Source organism: Somniosus microcephalus, chromosome 11, assembly GCF_052327205.1.
Source record: "Somniosus microcephalus isolate GS21.2 chromosome 11, FLI_Smic_1.0, whole genome shotgun sequence".
NCBI lineage: Eukaryota > Metazoa > Chordata > Chondrichthyes > Squaliformes > Somniosidae > Somniosus > Somniosus microcephalus.
In genome coordinates, this window is record NC_140997.1 from 66,714,027 (window position 1) to 66,720,026 (window position 6,000).

Sequence of the window (6,000 nt, forward strand, 5' to 3'; positions counted from 1 at the left end):
TTTTTGAGGATGTAACTAGCAGGGTAGATAAAGGGGAACAAGTGGATGTAGTATATTTGGATTTCCAAAAGGCATTTGATAAGGTGCCACATAAAAGGTTATTACACAAGATTAGGGCTCATGGGGTTGGGGGTAATATAGTAGCATGGATAGAGGATTGGTTAGCGGACAGAAAACAGAGAGTAGGGATAAACGGATCTTTTTCAGGTTGGCAGGCTGTAACTAGTGGGGTGCTGCAAGGATCAGTGTTGGGGCTCAGCTGTTTACAATCTATATTAATGACCTAGATGAAGGGACCGAGTGTAATGTATCCAAGTTTGCTGATGATACAAAGCTAGGTGGGACAGTAAGCTGTGAAGAAAACATAAAGGGCTGGATTTTGTCATTGGGGGCGGGCTGGGGGCGTGTCAGGTGGTCGGCGTGTCAGGACCCCGCCTCCGATGTGAGGCGGGACAAAAGTACGATTTTGCCCTAATTGGGCAATTGATTTCCAGCGTGTGGGAACCCCTGACCCAATGAGTCTTTTGATACTGAAACTCGCCTCCAATGACATCATCAATACAGCTGGATTTAAGACCTGCAAGCAGCCTTGGTTCTTTTTCAGCCTTACAACTTTATGACCATACTTCTGAAGGATTACTACTGCTACTATGTCCAGCACCAGACCAAAGTGTGCACCCAGATTTGATGAGGCCTCCCTCCAAGCTCTGGTGGAGGGAGCAAGAGCAAACAAGGAAGTGCTCTTTCCTTCCTCAGGGAGGAAAAAGCCTCCACAGCAGACCAAAGCTGTGTGGCTTCAAGTGGCACAGGAGGTGAATGCGATTTCAATGTGCAGCAGAACCTGGCTGCAATGCCAAAAGATGTTACATGACCTTCTCCGCACAGGAACAGTGAGTATTCCATCCCCATGACCCTCAATCTGATCCCCATCACCTCTCATCACCAGCACTCTGCTTTGTCAAACTCCTCCTCCACATCCCACTTCACCCTTACATCCCTGCACCCTTACCCATTCCCTCCCTCTGTATGTTCATATTCACTTAACTATTCAACTATGCAGCCCTCACACCCCCTATCACTGTGATGCTATGAAAACAACTTACAACACACAGGGAAGGCCCTTGGTCTTACCACCTCACTCCATCTTTGTGTCCTTCTAAGCATCTATGCTATGGATTCTCTAAACTCACTCCTTCATTCTCACACAAACTCCACTTGTTTCCCTCATTGCAGGAAAAGAGTGCCCACAATAAGAGGGAGAGGGCAAGGACAGGAGGAGGGCCACCCTCAATAGCCCAGATCACCACTTCAGAGGAGGTGGCCCTGGAGATTGTGGCAATAGAGGAGGATGCGCAAGTGAGGGACGGACAGACAGGCGCATCAGAGCAAGCTGGTGACAGAATAGTTTTTCATTTCTCTCATTGACATTGCATGAGTGACAGATCATGATTCTGATGCTCTAACAGATTGACTTATGATCATCTGCACAATTCAATGTGCATGCAATGTTTATCTCACATGTCTAACTCTTTCCTTTACTCCCCACAGGACCATCGGCAGCCCCCCTCCCCACTGTCCAGGAGGAACAGCCTGAGCCCCCAGACTCCTCAGAGGAAGCTGCAACCTCTGAGGGCGCAGCGTCAGCAGAATTAAGTGCAGCCAGCACCAGCGCAGACACTCACACCTCGGTGGGACCTTCGGGACATAGAGTAGTGTTGTCACCTGGTGTATCACAGCTCACAAGTGAGCATCAGCACATGGTGGAGACAGGGACAGCAGTGGAGAGTCCTCGTTGGAGGGCACAGGACTCTCCCAGCTCAGCTCCGCTGCATGTCGACCCTGTGCCTCCAGGTCCATCCAGAATGAGAGCGGTGCTGGAACTCCAGGAACAGGTGCAGGAGTCTCTGGCAGGTTTTGTCTCCAGGGTCGCTGCGAGTGTGGAGTGAATGGAGGAGTCCATCGCTAACACGAGCAGAGCCTTTGTGGAGGCGTTGGCGCATGAACGTATCACCACGGAAAGGATGGCAACCTCCGTGGAAAGGATGGCTACCTCCGTGGTAAGTCTGGCTACCGTAGAGGAGAGGATGGCTACAGCCATGGAGGAGCTTAGTCGCCAGGGTCTTGAAAACATGGTCATTGTTCAGAATGGAATGACATCTCTTGAGGCGCGATGGTCAGCTATTGAGCAGAGAAACCAGACCTACATGGAAGTCCACTGGAGTAGGACTTCCAGTGCAGAAACGGGTCCTCATGGCCCCCCTGAAGTGCAGCAAGGTGCTGTCAAGCCACTTGCTAGCTCTGAAGTGGCGCTGACTCATGAAAGGGATGTTGGTGGAAGAGAACAAGGAAGTGGGGGCTCCTCTCCAAGCGCTCACACGACCATGCCACTGCAAAGCCCTCGGTCAGAGCCCCACCAGAGTCCTCACCCAACTGAGATGGGCGTCTCAGCCCCAGCACAGCCGCAGGAGCAGCAGACTGTTGCCGAGCCCTCACAGGCTCATAACCCCAGAGGACGCCCGCCAAAGGTGTCGAGACAGAAGCAGCAAGAAAGTGAGCAAGGGGCCTCCATATCTGCTGAAGCCACAGGGGAAGCACCAGGTAGGAGCACGTGTAAGAGGAAGATAAAGCACAAGTAGTCACAAGGATAGTCACTTGGGTGTTATGTTGTGTTTATTTTTGAAATGTCATCAGTTGCTTGTTGCGATAAAAAAAAATTCTGATGGCAAACTGTTGAAGTTGTGGCCTGTGTCATTTTGTAAATGGGACTTCCACATTGAGGACTTGCAATTGTCAGTATGTTGGTCAGAGTGATAGAGAATCCGTAGGTTCTTGGCAATTGTTGATGGTCTGGTAAGAAGCTGCGAGGCAAAAGTGTTTGATTGTGCAGGCTAAGCAAATCTGGCCAACATGAGTGCATCCCTTGAATCCTGGGCAGCAATGTGCTCGTGTGCTGCTGCCGCTGGTTGATGCGCCTCTGCAAGCTGTTTGTTGTCGCTCTCCTCCTCCTCCTCCTCATCTGAGGAGGCTATGTGATGAGGCACTTGTTCCTCAGACATCTGCAAGCCACGATGCTGTGCCATGTTGTGAAGTGCACAGTAAATGATGATGATTTTGGAGACCCTGGCTGCTGAGTACTGCAGGGCTCCACCTGATCTATCAAGGCATCTGAAGTGCATCTTCAGCAAGCCAATGGTTTGCTCGATTATGGATCTGGTGGAAATGTGGCTGGAGTTGTAGCGCTCCTCAGCTTCGTTGGATGAGCTCCTCAATGGCATCATTAGCCATGTCTTCAGGTAGCCATTCGAAAAGTTGGTCTGGTGGACTGAAGAGCGGAGGCACACTAGACTGCTGCAGGATGAAGGAGACATGGCAACTGCCAGGGTACTTGGCGCAAACTTGCAAAATTTTCTTCTTGTGGTCACACACCAGCTGCACGTTGAGGGAGTGGAAGCCCTTGTGGTTGACAAAAATACCTGGATTGTGATGGGGTGCCTTAAGGGCCACATGTGTGCAGTCAACGACGCCCTGCACCCTTGGAAAGCCTGCCAGATTAGCGAATCCACCCGCATGCATGCTTACACTTGCTTGATCCTTGGAGAAGTTGATGTAATTATGTGCGATGGTAAAGAGGGCATCAGTTACCTGCGTGCGGCCGCCTGGGAGATGCTGCTGATGTCTGCTGCTGATCCCTGGAATGAGCCTGAAGCAATAAAGTTGAGTGCGGTGGTGACTTTGACGGCCACTGGTAAGGGGTGTCCACCCGTTCCTCTGGGCTCCTGGTCTTGCTGCAGCATTGCGCAGATGTCACCCACTACCTCTCGCGAAAGCCTGAGCCTCCTTTGGCACTGCTGCTCAATCATGTTGAGGTAGCTCATCCTCTGTCTGTAAACCCTATTTTGGGGGTATCTCCTGCAGCGACATGCTTCCACGCGCTGGTGCCTTCTTGCCTGTGCAGCTTCAGGTAGGTGAGCAGCAGCTTGGCGCACCTGTTGTTGCTCCTGCTGTTGGTGCTGCTGTTGTTCAGGGTTCTGTTGCTGCCATGGCTGGTCTTCGTCCAAATCTGATGTCTAGGAGGAAAGGAAATAAATGGTTCCCATGCTTCTCAGTTGAAGAAGCGCTCAGTCAAGGTGGGGAGAGGGGTTTCCCAGGAGGTCACACTGGAGATGGGTCTCAGGCTCCAAACTTCCACAACAATGAGTAGGCCGCTAAAAGTCCCCCCAGACCTGAGACAACAAAGTTCTGCCACCTGCAAATGATGATTGGTGAAAACTCCTTTTTAATGGTAGAGCTGCAGCTGTTAGTAAGCAGTCCACTTGTGAGGCCGCCAGGATTCACTGGCGAGTTCCAGAGGAGATGTGCAGCACGGGAGAAATTCAGAAAGGCCTCTCAAAATGGGATTATAGAGGCACCTAACTGGTTGTTAAGGGCCTTAAGGGCCTATCCCGCCTCTTGGAGGTGGGATGGAAACGGGGTCTGAAACCTCGAATCTGGGAAAATTGCTCGGAGGCGGGCTGGAGGTGGGATCGGAGCCACCCGCCATTTTTTGTGATTGTAACACCTCACACGCCTCCAATCCCGCCTCCTCGGGCCTGGCAAAATCGAGCCCAAAGAGTCTGCAAAGGGATATAGATAGACTAAGTGAGTGGGCAGTAAGGTGGCAGATGGAGTATAATGTAGGGAAATGTGAGGCTATTCACTTTGGTAGGAAGAATAGAAAAACAGAATATTTTTTAAATGGTGAGAAACTTTCAAATGTTGGTGTTCAGAGAGATTTGGGTGTCCTCGTTCAAGAAACACAGAAAGCTAGCATGCAGGTACAGCAAACAATAAGGAAGGCAAATGGCATGTTGGCCTTTATTGCAAGGGGGTTGGAGTATAAGAGTAAGGAAGTCTTGCTACAATTGTACAGGGCCTTGGTGAGACCACACCTGGCGTACTGTCCACAGTTTTAATCTCCTTATCTAAGGAAGGATATACTTGCCTTGGAGGCAGTGCAACGAAGGTGCACTAGATTGATTCCTGGGGTGAGAGGGCTGTCCTATGATGAGCGATTGTGTAGAATGGGCCTGTACTCTCTGGAGTTTAGAAGAATGAGAGGTGATCTCATTGAAACATACAAGATTCTGAAGGGGATTGACAGGGTAGATGCTGAGAGGTTGTTTCCCCTGGCTGGAGTGTCTAGAACTAGGGGGCATAGTCTCAGGATAAGGGGTAAGCCATTTAAGACTGTGATGAGGAGGAATTTCTTCACTCAGGGGGTTGTGAATCTTTGGAATTCTCTGCCCCAGAGGGCTGTGAATGCTGAGTCTTTGAGTATATTCAAGGCTGAGATAGATAGATTTTTGGACTCTAGGGGAATCAAGGAATATGGAGATCGGGCGGGAAAGTGGAGGTGAGGTCGATGATCAGCCATGATCTTATTGAATGGTGGAGCAGGCTTGAGGGGCCGTATGGCCTACTCGTGCTCTTATTTCATATGTTCTTATGTTCTTACCGATCTACCTATAGCAAGAGCATTTGCAGCAATGGCTTGCTTCTCTTTCCACCCGCACCTTTATCTCTAGAGTTCCCCAAGGATCTGTCCTTGGGTCTTGGCTCTTCCTCAACTATTCATACCCCCGGGCAACATTATCCAAGGACATGGGGTCAACTTCCACATGTACACCGACAACACCCAGCTCTACCTCTCTACCACCTGTCTTGACCCATCCACTGCCTCTGTGTTGTCAGACTGCTTCTTCAACAGTCTTGGATGCGCCACAATATCCTCCAATTAAAAATTGGGAAGATCAAAGCTATGGTCTTCGGCCCCCGACAGGAACGCCATATCCTCAGCACCAATGAAATCCCCCTACCTGGCCTCTGTCTGAGGTTGAACCAAACTATTTATTTTGGGGTTCCTTTTGACTCCAAGGTGAGCTTCGGCCCCCATATCCTCTCGATCATAAAGACCACTTCCATCAATAATTTTAAAAAATATGATTGTCAAGATGTGGGTGC